Genomic DNA, 13,779 nt, shown 5'->3' with positions numbered 1-13,779 from the left:
TACCATCATCCTATCTCCGGGTGCATCATCCTATCTAGCGATGCATCTTGGATATACGAAGCGTCTCGCATCCACGATTAGTTCATCTATTCTCGATGAGAATAATGTTAATCATTTACAAAGAAATTTTCGAAAAATAATCGCTTCTTTCAATTAAATTCTATTCGTATTTAAATAAAGATATCTGAAATATGTAAAAAAAATATTAAGAGTTGCGATATTTGCTCGAAAATTTTACGATTGTAAATTTTCCGAAGATATTCGTCGATTCAAATGTAGAACCATATATTTAACATCTCAAACTGTCAAAGAAAATTGCCCGTAATCGCACAAATAATTTTTAAAACCAAAACATATGTTATATTTCTGATAGCGGAAGCGATTGCCGTTCTATCTGTATTCTACGAGTTCAATACCGGAAACGTTTCAACTACTGCGAGATCCAAATTGATCATAAAATATCACGCGCGTTCAGCAAACTGTGTAAAGACGATAGGAGACAGAAGTAATCAAATAGTCGCGGAATCGGATCGCGCATCCGAATTCGCGTGTTCGATCAACGCGCGGTACTAAAAATGAACAAATGCGAGACATCGTCGTCTGAATCGTATGACCTTTCGGGCTTTTGTGCGAGAGCATTTTACGACTGTGCCTTTACGAGATCAAATGAATAAGCGGCGCGAATTTATAGTTGTGCACTTACTTATGCATTGGATTGGATTTTTTTAAAAGAGAGATTGCTATTCGAAATTCGAATAATAACTCAAACTTAAATTTGAGAGAATTTCAATTCAGGGAGTAATTAAAGATTTATTTAAGTATTTAAAGTTAAATATTAAAAAGAGAGACAAAGCTTATATACCAAATACGATATATACGTTTGTCAGAGAAATTTAAGGTAATTATAAATTGAAAGAATCATACTCTCTTGTAGCCGAGAGAAAGCAGCGAGACGCGCAAACATCATTGAAAAGAATTATGCACGTGCTATATATGGCGGTATAGCACCGAAAAAAAGAAAAGCTTTAAAGGCCCTGCTCTTAAGGCAGTTAAGCAACTTTCGATTCGATCGTTATCTTCGATTTCATATATTGATTCGTGCACTCGATAACTCGATTCGACACGTTCGGTAAACTCATCCGAGTTCTGATTACCATGAATAAAGAACAATTATCCCTCTCTCGACGTACCTTATAAGGTATCATTACAATTTCTAGAACAATAAAAGCGAGCGTTAAATGCACAGGTGAAGCACGCGATTGTTAGAACGCGCAGCCATCGATGACCAATTTATTTATTTCAGCATGAAATTCATCTCTTTAAAAGAACGAATAACGTATAATTTCAACAAATACGAATTTATGAAAAGAAACAAGATATATATTTTTCATTATTATTTTTATAAAAGAGAAAAGAGAATAAAAAGGTAATGTTCTTATCAGATTGTATAAATTAAAAAAAAATATTAAAGAAAAATAGAAATATTATTGAAATTATACGTCTAGTTTTCATGAAAATAATTAATCAATCATCAAGAGACTCTGTTGATTAAAAATATTTAAATAATATTTCAGAAAAATGGTGAATTGAAAAAGTCGATAGGTTGAAATATAAAAGCTTGCACAAAAATAAAAAAATACACATATTCAATATAAAATATTCATTACAGATTTGATAAATTAAAAAAAAATAATTTAGTAATCTTCAGAGCTTTTTTTTAACAACTCGATCTAATTCGTCCAATTTTCTACATTTATTCTTCTATATATATATATATTATTTAGTCTCCTATATATTATATTACTAAAAGAAAAAAAAAGAAAAAAAAAGATCAAATATTTGGAGCATCGCAAAATTGATGATGTCTCAAAGTCTCGTAGTGCAAAGCAAACAGGATGCACATTTCACTCTCGATAATTCTCGATAGTTCCGCGAAGGCGGAACGGCATCGCGTGACGCGTCTCCGGGCCGCGATCGGCATGAATTAACGGCGATTTCGTTACGACCGCGTCGACACCTTCCTTCGTGAGCGACGCGTACGTGTGTCGTATTATTTATAGAATGCCAGAGACTGAGAGATCTGATAGGCAATCAAGGCAGGGCGCGCGTGCAGCATTCCACGGCTGAGTCACCGCAGTGCGTACAAACCGCTCTAGAGACACTCGACGTCTGGACCGCGAGTCGCCGCATGTACAGTTCAACAGTAGAATATATGCGCGTAAATACAGATTCGCGATATATGGGGAAGAGATATATTTTACATATCAAATATGTTCCGGTATTAATTTATCAGAATTTTTCTCAAAAATATCTTTCTCTCTTTTATATTACCTATTAATATTAATTAGTAAGTATTATTGAGGAAAACTTGATACATTTTAATTACAGCTCAATTTTATTAAAGATTGATCATAGTGAGTAGAAAACTTCATATAGGAAAGCAGAAGTTCTATAATTTTAGAACACCAGTGTATAACGTTTATTGCATTTATTTGCGCTGATTGATTGAATTTGACAGCGCGTTCACCAGATTCTCTGGTTTGCCTTTAGACTAGTCCCTTGCCAGCACATCGTATTAATGTCAAACGTTTCTTCCTTTGTTTACGCCAGCAAACGCTATGAATATCCGGCATTGTATGATACACGATGCATTGTGCGTGTCATGATTCCAGATGATAACGGACAAGTCAATGATTCATACTGGGTAAGTATCTCAAGTAATTAAAAGTAATTAAAATACAGAATCGTAATTTATCAGTAATCATTACACATTATTAAAAAAAAATTGTTACTTAAAGACTCATATAATAATTGTCATGAGAGTTTAAATTTTATGAAACTTAATTAAAGTTCAATTAGCATAATTATGAAAAGACAAATTAACAAAATGTGCGTGACATATCTCCTCTCTTCAAGCAGGTGCGTAAAGTTAGTAAATTTATACGATTTATATACAACTTTGTAACTTTAAAAAATTTTTGCTTATATATATATATATATATATATATATATATATATATAATAGCCTTTCATTTAATATTTTAAATCCTGTACAATATGTATAATAAACTTTAATCCAGTGGTTTTATATTTCTCTTATATAATATCATGCGACATTATTAAATTTACTATGAGATTAATTTTATAATATTATCAGGACAACGAATTGTACCAGGGTGAGGTTCATTGTACGTCCTCGACCCCAGATGAAAGGAATTGTCACCCTAATTCGAGTAAGAGGACCCTCCGCGAACTAGAATACGTGCTCGGCGCCGCGGTATTGTGGCCATTGTGTTTTGTTACGGCACTATTGTGAAACCGGTCATTCTCGGTGGTATTCTCCGCTTTATTCCAAGAAGCCCTTTGAGATTTTTCGTCATCGCGAGAGAACCGTCTCTATTAGACGATGACTTTATCCGACAAAAAATTAATACGTTTATGTAAAATCAATTTCCAAGCTGCTCTCATTATTTAAAAAAGAATTACCGAAATATTCGAACCAACGAAAATTAAATTTAAGTGCGTGTTTCTAGTTTCTAAATATTGTATAATTTATATGCCTTACATACATATCACAGGGAAACTGTTCTCATTTTCCTTCCTTCTATAAAAGTTCGTTTTAAAATAAATTCAACATAGGACAAATATTTAAGATATGAGAAAATTTCAACATTCAAATAAGTTCAACATTAGGTTGTTTTTTTTTAGCTAAACACTTTGCATTTTTCATTTTTTTCTCTCTTCTCTCAAACATCGAAATATATATGTATATCTGTTTCATTTTATTCCATTCTAGTTAAATTAAAAAGAATAAACCTATTGCGCGCAAAATACGTACGTTACGCAATTATTTCTAATACCATTTCTTCAATTATCGAATATTTTAATAGTCTATTATTTTCTCAATATTTTTTTTTTTCTAAAAGTTGCGTTGACGAACTCACGGCAATTTAATATTCGTGAATAAATTACCATTCAACAATCACTTGTAAATTACCCGACCGGTTATTCCGTCGTTGACAGATGCCTTTCCAGATCTCTTCCTCCCTTGCATGCGTCCTTTGCATGATTCTTGCGAAGACACGTTAATTACAATCGCGCGCGCACTATATCATTATAATACCAGACTATGACAATAGCGCGACATTTTGCACTCCCGATAATAATTGCACGCGATGCGCTTTTGATTATATTGTGACGAAAGCATAAAGAACGAAAGCACAAAGACGAAAGAACAATGATCGCACAAACGCGCTTTCTTGTTAACTATATCATATTATAACATAGATAAATATACACATTGAAATTAAAGATAAATATTCGCGAAATATGTATAATATCTAAAAATATTTCGTTGATTTTACTGATGGCTCGCCCGATTTTGATCAAATATATTTTGCAAAACGCGTGTTCTAACAAATCACCGATGGATAAACGAAATAATATACAGACGAACTTTTACTGGGCAATTAATAAAATATTACTATATTTATTAAATCGCCGCGCGAATGACAAAGTGATCGCGCATCAACAATAGAGTGTATTCATGTCACCGAATTCTAGCCAAATCCTTGATAAAATATTTAATATACATAAAATAATTATATGTACAGAATAATTATATGTATAGGAATAAGAATATTCCTTGCAATTTCAAATTAATGTCGACTTTGATCATTTCTCATGGATAATATAAATGGATCAATATTTGTAGAATAAAAATATGAAAACACACACACACAATATAATGATGATAAATAATATAATGAGAATTTTCGGTCCTATCTTTCTATACACAGCTCCTAATTTTTTTTCTCGACATATTAACAACAGAAGATTCAATATGTATATATTTGCCCCGAAATTATTACGGGTAACAAGTGTGTGTGAAACAAGCGTGAAACATTTCACTAACGGCATCAATGTTCACTAAACGTTTCACTAAAGGTATCAAACGTTATTGCTAAAATTAAATCAATTGCATTAAAAATTCATTAAAGTCAAAAAGATAAAAAGTTTGCCGGCAATATGGGCTATCTTCTAACTGCGATTACTTTAAATCACTTTTCGAGATTCAATCCTTTAATGAGATATTTTTCATCTCAAATAATTAACTCGAAAAAATGGTGGAGACCCGGTACTAAAGATTCTGCTACCAACGACATTAGACCATACAATATTATTTTTTCCGAAGAGGTATAATTCTTTAAAAATTATGTAAATTTGATTCAATTAAAATCTCTCTACCTTATATATAAATAAAAAAATTCAGATTTATTAAGCAATTATTAATAATATAAATAAATTATTTTCAGCGCGTGGAAGATCTAAAGTATAAATTAAGAATTAGTAAAATTTTAAAGAAATTTAAGCGGCAACATCATTGTTCTAAAAAGAGCTCGAACATGTCTCTTTTATTCAAAATTTTATGTCATTGCAATATATATAAATATGATAATAATGTAATTGTGAGAATATTTAATTGTTAGATAACTTAATTCATGGATTACATATGTATGTATGTAAATGTGAATTGTTGACACACATTTCAGAAAAAGAAATATTAAGAAAATACCTAATATGAATAGCTATTTTCAAAAATTCATTATCAAAGTTCGATAATTAAAGAGATGATAGAAATGATTGTAATACATTTTTATATTAAATTTATAAAAATTATAAGAAAAGCAGAATATAGAAAAAGTTTTTTGGTGACCTGTAGTAAATATATAACGGAAGAAAAAATGTAAAGATTAATATTTCATATTATTATTATTCTTATGTTTTACTACCCGATAAATAGAAAATAAAATTTTGCATTTTGATGCAGCTGAAATTTACGCGCCTTAAATTTATCTTCTTGGCACGCAAACTGAATTTTACGCAGCTGCGTGGCGTCTTGATTCGCGATGCGATGCGTCGCGTCGTCTCGACTGTCGGATCTCCTTATTTATCGCGAAGTGATCCGAGCTTTCGTTGAAACCTCCTTCCCACTTTGAATTTCCGGGTTAATTCACAAATGCAATTGCGACATTCATACTTTGCGACACCAAAGGCATCCACATAACTATATAATTAAATTTGACAATCCAATTTTATCTAGAAAAGGCATGTCCGTTTTTTATCGCCTTTTTTTTCACTTTCACATTAACAGCTCAAATATATTTTTAAATATATATACATCTTTACTTCAAATAAAAAAGTAACTTATATCGAAAGGTTGGTTAAATTTTCAAATTTTCTTTATTTTCTTTCGTCGAATTTTTAACATAACACGAATGTTCACTTCTTAAGAATCTCACCAAATTTAATAGTCGGCATAATTAGAGGCAAGCACGGAGCGACAGCTTCGAACACCGGGCGTGTCTTCCGCGAAAACATTTCGATTGCGTGAGCGCATCACCAGCGCGCTGCACCTGCCGAGAAGTGCATACCGCGCGTGTACGGGGGATGAGAGTTATTTCGGGAGATCGTCGAAGCTCGACATCGCAGGCGGCAGCAGCAGCAACAGCAAAGCGTCATACTGTCTGTGCGAGAGAAGCGCACGTGCCTCGGCGCTAATGGCTCATTCAGGATGCGACCGCGCGAACGAATTGTAATCAAAGAAGACCGACGTTGGACGGTTAGGCTAATTTTCGGCGGCCGTCGCGGAATCCGTGCGATTTTCCGCCGACAGCACGCGTCGTTTAAAGCATTAAATTGTTTTTTTCCATGACTTTTTAGAACGCTTTCGCGCGATCAATGCCACACACTTTTGTGTGTGCGAAGATTATTTTTCCTGTCGTCAATAATAATTTTTTATTTATACATTATATTTTACCATATATACATATTTTTTCATCCTTTTTAGATATGCATGAGATTTTCCAATATTAAACGTATTTTTCTTTTTAATTTTGAAATATTCTCAATAAAACTATGTTAAGATTTCTTTCATGGCTCCATAGATTCATTTAAGCGATCCCTACTGATGAGACTATATTTGTTAAATATGTAATATTTTAATTGTAGCGTGACATTGTTTCCTAGTTGTCAATCTCTTTCTGTGTATTAAAGGGAAAGCCTTTCCCGTGTATAAGGTAAATAAATAAATAAATTATGTAACAAGATGGAGCAAATCGGAAAAGTTAAATTGAATATCGATTTTAGATTAACTTACAAGTTTAAGAATTAAATATCCCGACTTTTAGCGAATGAGAAGCTTTTCGAAATTAATCAAAGTTCATCAATTGTTAATTTTTGTCAAAAAATAGCCGTTATAGTTGTCGAGTTCGATAAGAGATCTCGGGGATTTCGTAAAGCGAAAATCGCACCGATGTATCGAGAGGGAACCGCTGGTTCGCCCTCCTCGCGCGGAATAGAGCGGTCCAGGAGGCACGCGATGCATCCATCCTGACGCGGGATATACGGGAACGTGACGTGACACCGGATCCGCCTCCGGTTGCCTGCTTGCTCGTTCGGTCCGAGGCAATTCAGCCGGCACATCGCGCTCGGTTATTACCCCCGAAGTAACTTCTCTCGGGTGTGTGTGTTCCTCCCTTTTCGAGAACCGCGCGGCGTGTTTCCTCCCGCTTGACAGGCGGACAAATCGCCGCTCTCTCGCCGCCCGGAAACTCTCCCACGATTGCACTCGGGAATAATGCAGCGTGAGCCAAGTGCACGAGAGCCTCGACCTCGACGATGATTGCCGTTCCGAAGGGGATCGAAGTGTAACTATCGAGGACCGAGACGTACCTTGTTTGTCAAGCAACAACATCGCGTCCAAGGACGAAGCGTCGCAGTAACACGGTGCACGTATACCCTTCGCAGTCGAGTTGCAATCGAGTGAAAAATTGGCGCGGATACCGTAATTTCAAATCGAATTTCTGATATCGATCTCTATCCTTAAGGGATATTCCTTTCAAATTGCTCGAGGATGTATCGTAAAAATTCAGCTCGGTGGCTTTCTGAAACGTCTATTTATACGTCGCGTAAAAATATCCTCGATATTGGCATCATTGTTTCAGAATATTATTGCGAGTTGCAAAATTCTTATTATTGTACAGTGATTTTTTTAATCTCGGAAATATAGAAAATAAACGTATATATGTGAATCAGCCATTGTTCTTTCTCTTCGAACGACAGTTTCACGTTTGATTCGTTGAATTCGCGCGCTCTTTCGTGCGAATATTGCGATCGTAATTCTGGGAATCGTATCCGATTTCCTAAATCACGCGATTTTCACGGCCGAGCCGATCTCTCTCGATTGCCCGGATTCCCACACGGGCGATATTAATCTGACGATTTATAGAGGACGACAGCGCACCGAAAGGGCCGAAATTCATGATTCTACCCCCGCACTCTTTCGCCGCGCCATACGCGTCTCCTAATAAAGTTTCGTCCCACTTTATTGCGAGGTTATTGAATATGTCGTCCATTCCTCATCGTGATTTATACTTCCTGCCTCTACCTGCCCGTCGCTCGCCAGAGAGATCCTCTCTCTATACGGCTGTCGTGTAAATAATTACGACGGTATAAAAGTTTCCAGACGAGAGAACACCGTCCCGCTAAGCCGCGTAACCCACAGTCGAAAAAATGATGAAACTCACCGGTGGACGGTAGCTGCTAATGCTAGATACGTCTCCGGGGACGCAAGACCGATAACTGTGAAAATGAATTATGGGAAAGTCATAACCCCGTCGCGACGTGATTTATTGAGAAAAAAAAATCGAAATTTCCGGTGATTTCTACTCGACTCTGTAGGACATCACGCGTTTTATAGAACACTTTAAGTATTTCTTTTTTTAATTTTTATATGGATCAGGTTTTTCATATGTACATGAGAGATTTAGATTTGTTGAAATAACCGATGAAAACGTGATTTTTCTTTCATAATATTTAATTGCGATATAAATTTCGGATTAATATACGCTCGCGTATAAACCGGTGTGTATGTATCGAAGAATTAATCACGCTTTAGAATTATTCCTATAGATAGAACGAGATTTCGAAATATAAATTTGACCTAACATGACATGCGTTTTCTTTTCTTTTAAATACATATATTCCTTATCTGGCGAGAAAATCATGCTCGCGCAAACCGGCTTCGTTAAGCTTTTTAATAAGAAGCAAACGTTAATCGTGGGACCAATTTATACCTAATGACCGACGACGTACCACTAAATTAGCTTTCTACCGCTGGAAGGCCTAAAATAGACGACGAATAAAATTGTTTCCCGGCGAGCCTTTACGAACCCCATATATTAATTAATCTCGTGCCGTTCGTAATATTTTTAAATCAAAAAAAGAGAATGTCGATTATATTGTCAAAGTGACATAAATATGTACCGTACTTCTTAATAACACTTCGCGAGTTTAATAATCTTGAATTCTTAAGTACACGAAAGAAAGCATATCTGTTATGCATTTTAGCGCATAGTATCGTAAATCTTCCCCCCCCCCCCCAAGTAATTTCTTGCAGAATTGCTCGTTGTATGCAGAAATAAAGTGTAATATATATAATTAATACAACGCCATAAATAAATTTTACAAGTTCCGTATATCAAACACATCTCTCTCCTACTATAAAAGTCGTATAAATTTTTTAAATACTCATCTTTTAATGCAAACGCGCGATTGAAGAAACGAGAGGGAAAGGTTTATTATAGTCGATATTTCTTACATCCCCAATCGTATGCATTTCTGCCTTATGTACCGTTCGATTAATTAGCTTAGCTCGTAAATGTGGACTATCATCGCGCTTCTCTCGTTGCCATTGTTCTCTCTCTTTCTCTCTCTCGTCGGACTTTAGCTCCGAGCAAGAAGCCGTACTCTCGAGCGCGTCTAGACGTTAAGGCTCGGCTGTGATGCTCGCTGAATGTACTGAAATTACGACTACCGGTTTTCCTTTGGTAGCGCACCGGAGAGAGAGCTCGAGAGACTCTCGCGGTGGAATTTCTTCCAGGGAACTTATTACGAAACATTCGCGGAAAATTCTGATCCGTTACCACATCGGGCGGGCGTTCACCCCTTCGCTATGCGAGACTCGCCTGCGGGGAATCGCGCAAGCGTATAACATCATAAATGATTTATTTGTTTCGTTATTACATATGCCACGATTCATTTTTCGCGCGCGATAAAAGTACAAGGTATACCTCGTACAACTGGTATTACGCGATTACACACTATAGCAAAATTGTAGCACATATTATATGTATAACCTGAATCTTTTCTGTACATAACAGAATGATATATGTAAGAATATTATTTATTTTTTTTTTACGCATATTTGATTTATCAAACATGTTTAAATGCAGTTTAAAATAGAATAGCATTAAAGTATAAATTTAATCGTTGGAAAGTGTGAATTTTTATAAATGAAAATGTATTCGCGGAAGAAATATAAAAAAGCAAGAGAGATTAGAGATAAATTTTCATTTTTAAATTACTTTGAATGACAAATGTATATGATTGATGATGATTAATCTTGATAATCTACAGATTACCTTAGAACAGAGTCGTCTGTTTTCTTCCCATCTAAACTTTCGCTTTTACATTACCTCTTGCATTATGCTAATGTTTGCAAATAAATGAACCGCATCTTATAAATAGTGAGAAAATTACTATAAAATAGATAGTTGATGAAGATAATAATAAAGCGAATATTGTGAAAGTGATGTCGAAGACACTTTAAAAAGAGAGAGATATTTTTTGTTGGATATTTTCCCGTTTCAAGTTGAAAGGTAAAGTTTAAAACTCCAACTTGATTAAATAATCTATTTGATTAAGTGCTTCTACTAGTATTTAGTGCTTTTTTCAGAACTTTCTAATTGCGGCAGGCAATTTCGCAGTTCGATTTCGTTGACGTTGCAGAGTCGCGCGTGATAATTGCGCTGTCGCGAGTCTTGGCACAGTTTTTACGGTATTTTATCGGTCGAATAAATTTACGGTTTGGGAACAGCCCGTGTGCGACCTAGGCTTTCCCAGAGTGCTACGGCCTGTTATCTCAATTCCTCATCTACGACAAACCGGGCGGACGCGCTGAGAAATATCTCTCCTCCGCTGTCTACAGCTTTTCGACCTGTCCCTCTTTCAGTAAACTGGTTTCGGACTTTGTTCCTTAATGGGATTAGCGGGATTAGCATCTGATCGCACCTTGCCACGATATGTGTCCGTATGTGTGCGTGTGTTTGCTCGTTAGTGCAATACGCGCGGCTACGGTCCATGCCGATTCAAATGCCGGATTAGTTCGGTCCGGCAATTTATTTTGTACTCACGTATAGACACTCTCTCTCTCTCTCTCTGAAATTCGAACCTTTCGTTACGAAATGCGCGTTTGTCAAAAAAAATCCTCGCGACTGTCCGCTACGCGTGTTTCTTGGGATATCTGTTGCAGGGATTTTTTTTGAAAGGTGTTTATTCCCATAAAAAATGTCTCCCGCGAGATTATATGTGGTTCCGTTTCTAATCTTTTTCTCTGAAGAAATATTAACCTAAGTCTTCTCTGGGTGTTATAGCATATTAAGTGATTAAATTCAATTAAAATTTGAATGAAAATTTTGCTAAAATTTAAATCAAATTTCTTGAAGAAATAATCGCGTTATTATTAGCATTTACGTACTTTTTATTATTGTGATTATTTTTTAAATTTATTTTATTTCTGTATAGAGATAATGTATTTCCGATAAATATTCTGAGCCCCTCATCATTCCAGAATTTCTTTCACCCGTAAAAATATCTGTTTCTTCTTTGCGTTTTATGGTATTTTTTTATCTATTTATCGCGCGATCAATGACGAATAAGTGGAATGTGAGAAAGACGCGATTATTGTCCTTTTTTCTGTAAGCAGATGAAACGAGAGATGCAACGAGAGCAGATTAACATGGGAACGGAGATCATTCTCGACGAGGCGTAAGGAAATTGGAATAAATTCGTCCGATACGATCGCGTCTTCCTCTTGCTCGACTTTTGACGGCTTTGTCCGCGCGCAACCGCAGAGAAAGAAAAAGAGAGCGACTCTCATGTTTTTTTCACTCGAGGAAAAAAAAGGAATTTACCCTTTTGGATTAAGCGCGAGATAAAAATCGCGCTGGGATCTGTACACAAGATTGTCCTGTCATAGATCTCTTGACAGATTACGTGAGTCTGCGACCTCTGTCCTTAGAAAGCAACTCTCAATAGTAAAATAGGTGTATCAACGATTAATCATTCAACCTATTCTTATTTCATATGAATAACAAAATTATATACTATGTATATAGTCTCACATATACAATTATATAATATATTGCGTGATAAATAATTATATAATATATAATGTTATATACACATACACAAAATATTTAAATAGAGTTATATATAAGACCTTCACACACGCGATTTTTTAAAATCGTTTTACAGTCGAGATTAAGGTTTAAAGTGCTTACGTCTATTTGATCGATGCCCACACACTTGAGTTTTACCATCCCAGATTTTTTTCCTTGATAACAAAATTCACAAATATATACCTAATTTTAAGGTAGCAGAAGATAAGAGATCAACGATGACGCTCGAGATAAAATCTAGAATCGAGTCGGATCTAATTTCGTGACTCTCTTTGTAACGGGATCATTTTTTTTATGTTAATAACGTCGCGACAAGAGTTTCTCCTCAGATTTCAGACATTCTTCCTCCTTCATCGATCAATTACGTTCGCTCCTCTTACGTTGCCCCATTATGCGCATAAGCCGAGCGATAAATGCACGACAGATTACCTGTGTGATGTGGAGATGCCGCAAGACGAATTAAGGACACAATTTTTCCGCACATTAGTCATTTCCGTCGATGAAAGTAACGTACGAGCAACGATATACAAGAGAGAAATTTCCTTCACCCTCTGCTTTGTCTTTTATTCGCAAAAAACTTGAAAAATATCTTTCTAAACTTACACGTAATCTGCGAAAAAATATAAAGTTACGTGCGCTTTTTTATATTATATTATTTTTAAATTTATATACTGCTTATATCTTTTTGCAGTGTTTTTAAAATTAAACTTCATAATTCTAATTTTGTGAAAATTTTTATTTAAAATTTATTTAAAAATATAATTTCAATCTTTTTATCTATAAATGGGGTTTACTTATATATATAACTTAAGCTTTTTTTGAAATATTAAATAATTCCTTAATTATATATCTATCTAGATGGATAAATATGCAACTGTGTGTATATATTTCGTATCAATATCAAATTATATATGTGTCTCACAATTTTCGCAAAGAAAACGACTCTTCAAATTGGCCAAGAAATTTCTGATCTCTTCTCCGCGACGCAAATCCTACGAGACATCCTATACGTCGAATGATGTATCGAGTATTACGCGATTACAAAAGCGCGAGCGTTTAATATATCGCATGTAACCGCGCTCGACGATCGGCCATAAATGATATTTGCATTAACGACGTGCGCGATTGAATCTGCGAGGGCCCAAGTCCGCCGACACTTAGTTAAACCTTCGCGAGGACACTGTAAATCCTTTCTCCCTCCCCTCTCGAACAAATATGTACTCGGCGATCCGACAGATTTATCACACGCCATTTAAACGACGCGTCGCATATTCTCCTACCGAGTACATATGTATGTACGCGAATATCCCATGAGATATCCACCGCGGAAATCGATTCGCCGCGTTTTATTGCGATATGGAAATATATCGGAATGTTCGCGTAATGCGCGAATTTCATGCAAATTTCAGTAAACAAATAAACAACCGTTTAAATCGAATTGATTGCGCAGAGGTCTCTGTAATAAATATCCCGAGCA

The 13,779-nt window shown here is 35.4% G+C and overlaps 1 protein-coding gene and 2 long non-coding RNA genes across 7 annotated transcripts in view; 2 read left to right on the top strand and 1 right to left on the bottom strand.

Moving 5' to 3' along the window:
• LOC145938383 (uncharacterized) overlaps nucleotides 1–13,779 on the top strand; it is a 238,741-nt gene that overhangs the window by 142,420 nt on the left and 82,542 nt on the right. The window lies entirely within an intron of this gene.
• Nucleotides 1–13,779, bottom strand: part of LOC145938372 (uncharacterized) — a 204,296-nt gene that overhangs the window by 139,622 nt on the left and 50,895 nt on the right. The window lies entirely within an intron of this gene.
• Nucleotides 2,410–3,350, top strand: LOC145938382 (uncharacterized). The gene is made up of 2 exons (XR_014425707.1): nucleotides 2,410–2,704; nucleotides 3,158–3,350. It is a non-coding gene; the product is annotated as an uncharacterized LOC145938382 (long non-coding RNA).

The sequence above is a fragment of the Prenolepis imparis genome, unplaced genomic scaffold (genome assembly GCF_030444845.1).
Source record: "Prenolepis imparis isolate NDT839.2.m4 unplaced genomic scaffold, iyPreImpa1.0 SCAF_7, whole genome shotgun sequence".
Lineage (NCBI taxonomy): Eukaryota > Metazoa > Arthropoda > Insecta > Hymenoptera > Formicidae > Prenolepis > Prenolepis imparis.
The sequence above is the reverse complement of the archived record's forward strand: the minus strand, read 5'-3'. Positions and strand labels throughout refer to the sequence as shown.